This window comes from Onychomys torridus, chromosome 5 (genome assembly GCF_903995425.1).
Source record: "Onychomys torridus chromosome 5, mOncTor1.1, whole genome shotgun sequence".
Taxonomy (NCBI): Eukaryota; Metazoa; Chordata; class Mammalia; order Rodentia; family Cricetidae; genus Onychomys; species Onychomys torridus.
In genome coordinates, this window is record NC_050447.1 from 67,390,884 (window position 1) to 67,401,001 (window position 10,118).

Sequence of the window (10,118 nt, forward strand, 5' to 3'; positions counted from 1 at the left end):
CTGGGCAATAAGGTATGAGGATCACCATGAGTTCAAGGCTACCCTGGGATACATTGTGATATTTTTTTTAATTAAATAAAAGAAGGAGAATACTGGTGGTTAAGGTATTTCTACTATCAACTATAGATGTGAGCCACAGTCTATTGTCAATAAAATTGTAATGTAAGTTATAAAACACAATGAATGTGAATATTCATGAAATTGCCAGTAATGAAAAGTGTGTTTGCTCCCATGAATGTCATTTCTTTCCATTTATGATGGTCACTAATTGTTAACTCTTGGCATTATGGAAGATATCATGATTTCAGCTCTATTCTTGATAAAGAACTCATGTCATTCCATGTACATCTACACAGGTTAGAACATCATTACCCAAAGATCAGGATGACTTAGAGTTACTAAAATAGGATAGGAAAGTACTCTTTCAATCTGAAACGAACCCTTGCTTTCTTTCTAATCCCTGGTCTCTGTTGGGGAATATTATTTATTTATTTTTAATTAAAGGTTGTTTTTTTTTTTTCATTTCATATACCAACCACAGTTCCCCTTCCCTCCCCTCCTCTTGCTCACCCCCCACATTCTCCCTCCTCACCACTGATCCACTCCTCAGAGATGGTAAGGTCTCCCATGCAGAGCCAACAAAGTATGGCATATCAAATTGAGGCAGGACCAAGCTACTCTCCCCTGTATCCAAGCTCAGCAAGGTATCCCTCCACAGGGAATGGACTCTAAAAATCCAGTTCATGCTCTAGGGATAAATCCTGGTCCCACTGCCAGTGGCCCCACAAATGCCCAAGCCACACAACTGTCACCCACATTCAGAGGGCCTAGATTGGTCCCATGCAGGTTCTTAAGCTGTCAGTTCAGAGTCAGTGAACTCCAACTATCTTGGGTCAGCTGTCTCTGTGGGTTTCCCCATCATGATCTTGATCCCTTTTTCAAATAAGCCCTCCTCCCTCTCTTTGTTCCACTGGACTCTGGGGGCTCCACCTAGTGCTTAGTTGTCAATCTCTGTATCTGTTTATATCACTTACAGGATGAAGGTTCTATGATGACAATTAGGGTAGTCATCAATCTGATTATAGGGGAAGACCAGTTCAGGCACCCTCTCCACTATTGCTTAGACTCGTAGCTGGAATCATCTTTGTAGATTCCTGGGAATTTCCTAACCCCATAATGGTTCCCTCTATCAAGATATCTCTTTCCTTTCTCTCTCTCTGTGTCCCTCCCCCAACTCAGCCATCCCATTCCCTCAAGTTCTCTTCCCACTTTCCCTTACCTTTTCTACTCTTTCCCTCCCATGGTCCCAATATACTGAGGAAATCTTATCTATTTCTCTTTCCTAGAGGTGGAGTAAGGGGAACACTCCTCCATTGCTGGTAGAAGTGAAACTTGTACAGAAACTTTGGAAATCATTATGGTGGTTTCTCATAAAATTGGTAATCCATTTACCTCATGATCTAGCACTGCTGCTCTTTGGCATATATCCAAATGATGCATATTCATACTGCAAGGACATTTGTTCAATTATGTTCATAGCAGCATTATTCATAATAGCCAGAATCTGGAAACAACCTACATGCCCTTCAACCAAAGAATGGATAATGTGGGACATTTATACAGTGGAGTAATCTTAGTGTTAAAATCAGTAACATCATGAAATTTGTAGGCAAATGGATGGAACTAGAAAAAACCATCCTGAGTGAGGTAGCCCAAACCCAGAAAGATAAACACAGTATATACTCATTCATAAGTGGATATTAGACATAAAACAAAATATAACCAGGCTAAAATCCACACCCCCCAGAGAAGCTAGGTAACAAGGACAACCCTAAGAGAGATGTGCATGGATGTCCCTAGGATGGGGAATATTATTTTAGGGTGTGTTACTTTTGTTCATGTTGCATTTGTTTTAACTCTGTGAAGCCTTGTTACTGTGCCTTCTAAAGCACCCAATAGTCTAATAAAGAGCTGAACAGCCAATGGCAAGGCAGGAGAAAGGCTGGGCAAGGCTGGCAGACAGAGAGAATTAATAGAAGGAGAAATCTTGGAGGGAAAGAAGTAGCCAGAGAATGAGCAGGATCCCAGGGCCGGTCACTGAGCTATACACCAAGCCATAAAGTATAAAACAAAGAAAGGTATACAGGAATAGAAAAGGAAAAGCCTGAAGCAAAAGGTAGATTGGCTAATTTAAGTTAAAGAAAGCTGGATAGAAATAAGCTAAGCTAAGGCCAGGCATTTATAATTAAGAATGAGCCTCTGTGTGTGTTTAATTTGAGAGCTAGGTGGCAGGGCTTCAGTAGAGCCGAAACAAGCAACAACAGTTCTTCTTCAGCTTTTATAACATATAAAAGGAAAAAGAAAGCCTTTAGCTGTTTATCAGATTTCTGGCATCATCACTGTAGTTTGAGTTTCTTTCCTTTACTTCCATGTAAAGCCTGGATATTCTAGGCATTTTGCTTTTTTTTTTTTTAAGTGCGGCAGCATTCTTTTCACTCTCTCCTTGAGCTGGCTTGACCTCACCAGTGGGATGGCTGTGTTTCTGTTTTTACCTTGTCATAGCAAAAGTGGTTTCAGCTTTTACCACTCACAGCTTCTAACAACAAAGAAGTTGGAGTTCATTAAAAAAAATCTAATTAACAAAAATAATAGTTTCTAATATGATCATTCATTGCATCTACTGTCTTTGTTTACTTCTTATTTGGTTAGCAGGGTGCTTACCTGGCCTTTTTATGTGTTCAGAAGGTTTCAAGCAAAGGTATGCCAAAAGAGCTTTGGTACTAAGGTTGATAACTAGTAGATAGATGCCTGTTCGTGATACTGAGAATGAGTGGGCTTAGCAAGTAGAAGGCCTTTGTGTCCATTGAGGCCTTCCCAATTAAAAACCATTTACTCATCAGATACATTTTACATGGGTCAAAATTCACCTGCCATACTTGAGCTAGGTTCCAAAGGTCTGCAGTTCTTGTCCTAGAATTTATAGTTTCATCTCCACAGTACTGCTAAATTAACACATGCATTCAATAAATGTATAGTCCTTCTCTGTCACTAGTAAGAAGAAACAACAGGAAAGTTTTTGGTTTTCGTTTGTGTTCTCTCTCTCTCCCCCTTTGCACTTTTATAATCTTGTTGGATTACAGATTATCTGATTATCTAAATTCTTAATTACTGACATCCATGGTCAAACTTAAATTAGACAATAGAAAATCTGCTTTTTCTTTGCAATATTATTCACAAGACCAATCACAAAGAGTAAATCAGCAGAACATAGTCTAAATCAATAATATAATTATGATGGAATAGCATCCTTACTTAATGACTTTGTTAGGATTTATTGGATGATATTCATTGTTGAATGTAAAAATCAGTTAATAAGCACATATATCAGGGTCCATTTATATGTTTATAGAGACATATTGACAATGGTGCAATTTCAGTATCTCTGGAAGGGAGGATTTCATATAAATTATATTTTCTTTTTTTACATTTTCTTCATTGTTTTTCTTTGCAATGTTCCTGGAGAGTTCTTGAATTCATATTAAGAAGCTGAATAAATGCTGGTAAAATACAATTGACTATAGTAGGTTATCAGAATAAATGTAAAATATAATCCCCTGATTATGTAAATGAATATGCTATCTCTAGGTATTTCACAGCTTCCTCCATTTATCTATACTCCAAATAAAAATCCCATTTCATTCAAATATTGGAGCATTCTAATCTTGAGAGGATAGAGGGTGAGGAATACAAATATTCACTTTGCCTTTGTGATGATAGCCTTCTCGTCTCAATTTTTAAAACAATGTAGTCATTTTCTAAAGGAGTGTGATACATCAATAGAGAAAAATCTGATTCTCAGTATACCACTTTCTCACTTCTTTTTATTTATTGGTCCTAACAGGCAATTAACCTTTAAGGAGATTTCTCTTCAGTTCCCTGTGTGACAATATGAGCTGTTTTATTTCTTCCCTGTAGCATGTTAACTAGAAGCTGCATCACTAAGTCACTTAAATCCAGGTGGCAGAGCCCTTTTCAGTTTCCAAGTGGAAGAGTTTAGCAGTTCAGTTCCCTACTACTTGAAATTCTGCATTCTCAATTTAGAGTGTCAAGAAGCTATGGTTAATTATTCTCATAGCGATGATAATCATACCGATTATGATTCTTAAAAGAACTAGAGAAGTCAAAAGTTCTACAGATAGGACTCACAATGATGGGGGTGACTTTAAGAGTTATAAAACCAAACCTGCATCGCCACCTTTTAGAGAGAAAAACAATTTAAAAATGCATAAAAGTGTCACACCATATTGGGTCATCAAAAATGTGACAGCCAATCAGTCCTACCATCTTGGCCATTCCCAAGCTTCGGCCAACTTTTTCTTTATAATAGTTATACCCCACCCTTTGCTTCTCTAGACTATATCCAAGGAAAACATTAATAACATACCTAAAGAAATAAAAGTTAGAAAAGGAAATATGTTATGAAGAGAATATCTTCAGAAAATTTATAGGAATCTAATAAAAGTTACAGAGAGAAGGTAGTTACAGGTAAATAGCATACACACTTTCAAGTACATAAATTTCTTGCTTGCTTTCATAGACAGAGGGGATCTTGGTTTATAATACACTAGCAATGATAACCCAAGTAAAATCATCTAGATTGTACTACTAATACGCACATAAATATTTGATAAGTCATAAGAGTTATTTTAAAATTTCATTACATACTTTGGATCATAGCAACTGTGTGATTAAAGCATTGTTATATGTAGTATGAATCTTAAAGAGTCTTATTAATAAAATCAAACCTGAGGCCAGTTATTGGGGTGAATGCTGGAAGATCAGAAAAGCAGAATAAGCCAAAGCTACCTTACCTCGACAGTTCTTCAGCTGATCTTGTTTCCTCAGACTGGAAGCCTCTGTGTCCTCATCCAAATGAATCTCAGCTGAACTGCTGCTCCAAAGCCTGAATGCTTAACCAGTCAAAAGCTTCTAGTTTCTGGTCTTCATGCCTTATCTACCTTTCTGCTTTCTGCCATCACGCCCTGGGATTAAAGGCTCACCTTCAGGGATTAAAGGCATGAGTCACCAAACTTGGCTGTAACCTTGAAGACTCAGAGATTCAGGTAGATCTCTGCCTCTGGAAGGCTAGGATTGAAGGCTTGTGCTACCATTACCTATCTTCTATGTTTAATATTGTGGCTTTTCTGTTCTCTGACCCCCAGATAAGTTTATTAGCAGGCACAATATTTCGGAGAACACAATACAACCACATTTCCCATTTTTTGTCTAAAATTTAAAAAAGCTTATAACTAATACAAGAAAAATTATATCCAATAAGTATATACAGTATACACAGTCAAGATTACATTAACGATGTCTAGTCCATTAACATTTGACAGATTCAGACAAAAAATTCCATCATATATATTAACAATGTCCATTCCAGTAACATTGACAAACTAAGACAAAAAATTTTCATTACTTATCCTATTTAAAACAAGTAGTTCCCTTTTAAAAGTAGATTCAGTAATTGACCTTTTTATCTGATCATATCCATATTCTTTTTTTTCTTTTCATAATAGATTCAATAATCTACCTTTTGTCATTTTTATATCTTCCTCTTTTTCTTTTTAGAGTAGATTCAATGATCTACCCATTTATCCTATTATTTCTTTATCTTTTTTTTCTCAGAGTAGAACCAATGATCTACCTCATATCTATATTCTCTTCTTTCTTTTTCCTTTTTTTTAAACAAAACCTCTGAAACTAGTCTCCATGTTCAGCTTTTTTCCTGACCATTAACAATAACTTGTAACCAACCATTGTAAACAATGACAATATCCATAATTCATTAAATGACCAAAAACCTCCCACTCCACATCTTGGGAATGTGGGCTTCATTTTCTTAAAATTATTTCCTGATTTCTGGGGGTGAAGACATCTTTAGGGGATTCTGAAAAGAAAATTTTGGGGTTAATTATCAAGTCCTGCATCATTGTCCAGTTTCTACATAATGGGAAAGTTCAGGGCTTATCTTAAATCCTTGTTCAGTAATCTGTGAATCTGAATCATCTCAGCTAGCATTTTGAAATTGTCCTGTGCAGTTCATAGTCCAAAGCTGATCCTTCCTTGGTGTTAATCAGCTTAATGGCTTTACCATAGTCCATGTGGAATCATCTTTGTGGGCTCATGTCTTCTTTTTGAAGATGTCAAATTCACTGTTAGGTGTGGTCATGGTTCCCTTTAGTTTTTTTTTTTTTTTTTTTTTGTGTGTGTGTGTGTACCTCCTCTGTGGTTTGGAGCAAACACAGTCTGATAAATGCCTGTCTCTCATGAATGTTCTTCCCTAGAAGAGAAAATCTTCACAGCAATTTCTCCCCACCATTTGTCTTGCTAAACTTTTTCAAACTGACTTTTGCCGATGCTTTCTTATAACATGATGGTCTTGGTGATTGTTCTCTGAACAAGCAGTAGTAAATCCTCTGTCTCAGGTAGCAGCATCACCACAGTCATCAACAAGATGAGAAGAAGCAGCTGGCAATGTGGAGTAGTAGCCATTACCTTCGTGGTCCCACCACCACCGTTTGTGTCTCAGCCCAGGCTGAAGCTTCTCCTTAGGAAGCCTCCTAGGCCTGTCTTAAACTCGGAATCCTTCTGTCTCTACCTCTGCCTCTTTCAGTAAACAACCAGTATGCCACCACAACCAGCAATATGTAGCTTAGGCCTGGGGCCCACAAGGCCTCAGGCAAGCAGCTTTTTCGTGAATTTGTACCACAAACGTTGGGTTCCAGATGTAGCATGAATCTTAAAAGTTCTTATAAATAAAATCAAACCTGAGGCCAATTATTGGGGTGAACGCTGGAAGATCAGAGAAGCAGAACAAGCCACAGCTACCTCACCTCACCAGTTCCTCAGCTGATCCTGTTTCCTCAGACTGGAAGCCTCTGAGTCCTCATCCAGAATGGATCTCAGCTGAACTGCTACTTGAAGCCTAAAAGGTTAACCAGCCAAAAGCTTCTAGTTCCTGGTCTTCACACCTTATCTATCTTTCTGCCATCACTCCCTAGGATTAAAGGCTTACATCTTTGGATTAAAGGTGTGTGTCACCGCATCTGGCAGTTTCCAATGTGGCCTTGAATTCACAGAGATCCAGAGGGATTTCTGCCTCTGGAATGCTAGTATTAAAGGCATGAGTGCCACCATTTTCTAGCCTCTGTATCTAGTGGCCATCCTGTTCTCTGACCCCAGATAAATTTATTAGCGTGCACAATGTGTTGGGGAACACAATACCACCACAGTTATATTTTATTACTGCATAGTGTGTCTACAAAGATATTCTGTGTTCTAATCAAAATCACAGAAATATTAAATATAATAACTAGTAGAAACTATGAAATTCTTTCTCAAAATTGAAAAACTTGGGACTGAGGAGATGACTCAGTTGGTAAAGTGCTTACCTTACAAGCAGGAAGGCTTAGCTGGCTTCCCAGAACTAATGTGAAAAAGCTTGGCCTAGCACAGTGGCTTAACATGCCAGTATTGGGAAGGTGGAGACAGAGGGGTTTACCAACCTCTCAATGAAGCTGGAGTTCAAGGTCATTAAAACAAAAAAACACATTGTCTCAAAGTGGAGGACTGCACCTAAAGAGTAATACAGAGGTTGTCCTCTCCATACATACATGCTCAGATGTATATAAACTTGATCACAAATACATGGACATAAACACATAAAAATCTTATTTTTTTTCTTGTTTCTGGGGGGGGAAGATGGTTTAAGGATGTTGCTATGTTAGGAATTCATATTTAGAAAGCTCTGGTCATGGAAAAGCTTAGACAGTTATAGCTCTTTCTCTTAGTCAGGTCTTGTTACTATGTGAAGGTATCATAGGCCAAGTGAATTAAAATGACAAGAGTGTATTTCTCACGGTTCTGGAACTGACGGTCTGAGATGAGGTTGTTGGGGTGCTTTGGGTTCTTAGAGTTGTTTCTGGGTTGCAGGGGGTTGAATGTTCCTTGCTGCCTCTGCACTGTGAGCATAGATAGAAAAACACACTGTATGGCCTCTTGTTGAGGTAGTAATTCCATGCAAGAAGACTCTGCTATCATAGCATTTTCAATTCCCAAGAGCCTATCTCCAGATGCCATCACATTGGGGATTAGCATGCATATTTGATAGGAGCACAGCCTTACAGCAGACAGCCTCCTTTGCTTCACTTTAAATTTCTTTTTTAGAATTAGGAAAGAAAGAAATAGATGCAAAAATGAGTAAGAACTTGCAAGCCCATATTATAACTTGTGATGCACACAGATGAGTTACAGGTGCCAGCATTTCTCTGTTCATGATAGCTGTAGGAAGCTAAGTACACAGTTATGTAAGGGGTGGGGGGTGGGGGATGAAGCAAGCCCTATGCTACATGAGCAGTGGTGATTTCATCCCATTTTCTCAGAAGCTTGTAGGCAGCCACAAATAATGCCAAGGGACCATGCTGCCGTGTGGCTGTCATGTAGCCCTTTCTGAAGATGTCACCCAAAGGGGTTCTCTGAGGACTTACAGCCGTGTGCAGATTGCTTCTCCCCCATCTCTGCCTGCTTCTTTCCTCCCCCACATACCACCCTCTTTCCACTCTTCCCTCAAATGTTCTGTAGCTGTCAAGTTTCTTTTATAGAAATAAGTGAAATTATAATGAGACAAGAGATAGACGTGCCAGCAATGAATAGAAAGACTTTAAGGAGTTGCTGCAGTATTTGAAAGCCTTCAAGAAGAGGCAGGAGGGCGGATAAAGGCTGTCACCCTGCACAGGAAGCTCTCTCCTGGCACATTTGACTTTCAAAACTGCTTCTGATCCTATCACCGGGACCTGGTACTGTATTTAACTGCAACCATACAGAACTGTACTGCTGGGGCTGGGAAAAGTCAAGACCCAAGAATTCTCTTCTGAAAAAATCATCATTTGAAAGCCAGAGCCTCTCATTCTGAAACCCTATTTTGTGACATCTTCCTGAAGTTTGTGATTAAGGGCCAAGCACTTCCCATGTTCTTTGTTTCATAACATGCCTTTTGGGCAGTTTTATCAGGAAAGGATAGCATACTCATGGTGGATAATGAAATTTAGTGAAATCATTGCTCTCTTTACCCATCAGAGTACTATACCAAAAATCTGCTGTTACTGTAAGGTGATGATGAAAGTTGAAGGGGCAGATAATCTGATTATCCCAAATATGCCCATCAGGTAATTAGAAAGTCAGAAATTTACTCATGATAATAGCAAGAAAGACTTTCTTTTCTTTTTTTAAGTGTGTGTGTGTGTGTGTGTGTGTGTGTGTGTATACATGTACAAAAGTGTGCACCACCACAGAGTCCATATGGTCAGAGGGAAAGCATTGGGAGATTAGGAGTCCTTTCTCTCCTGCTACCATGTACATCCTTGAAATTGAACTTAGGAACTCAAGCTTGGCAGAAAGTGCCTTTTTCCATGGAATAGACTTACTTGCTGGCCCTGAAAGCATTTCCACATTTATGCTTTATCTCCTTTATCTTTGCATCTCTCCTTTCTTAAAAACAAGCAACTCATGAGCCTTGTTTCTATAGTTTCCTTTCTTAAAGATGGAAAATAAAGTGTAATAGGAGTCATAAAGTCTTAAATAAGACTTTTACAAAAAGACCACCCCATGCTGTAGGTAAAATCACTTCAGCCTCCAAAGTGTCTTGCACAAGACCTACTTCCAATTTTATAATGGAAGAAGGAGCTTGCTGTGGTTGGGCACAACTTCACTTACCAGTACTTAGGTGTCAGAGGCAGATGGATCTCTGAATCTGAACTCATCCTGGTCTACATTGGGATTTCTGGGGTAACCAGTCTTTCACATGAGACAATGAGGCCAAGCCTGGGATGTGTGTTCCTCCAAAGGGAGAAGGAGCTGTTTTGGTGTGGATCCACAGTTTTCTGAGATACATAAAGAAGAAGATTGTGGTGCAATTTTGAATGTAATATGATTTAACTATATAAACTGAAGCTAAATGGAATTCCTTTCCATCTCTAGACTGTTGTGTTCTTGGGGAACATCTAGCCCAAGACATGGAATTCACAAATCTTATGGAATTTGAGTCCAGAGAAATA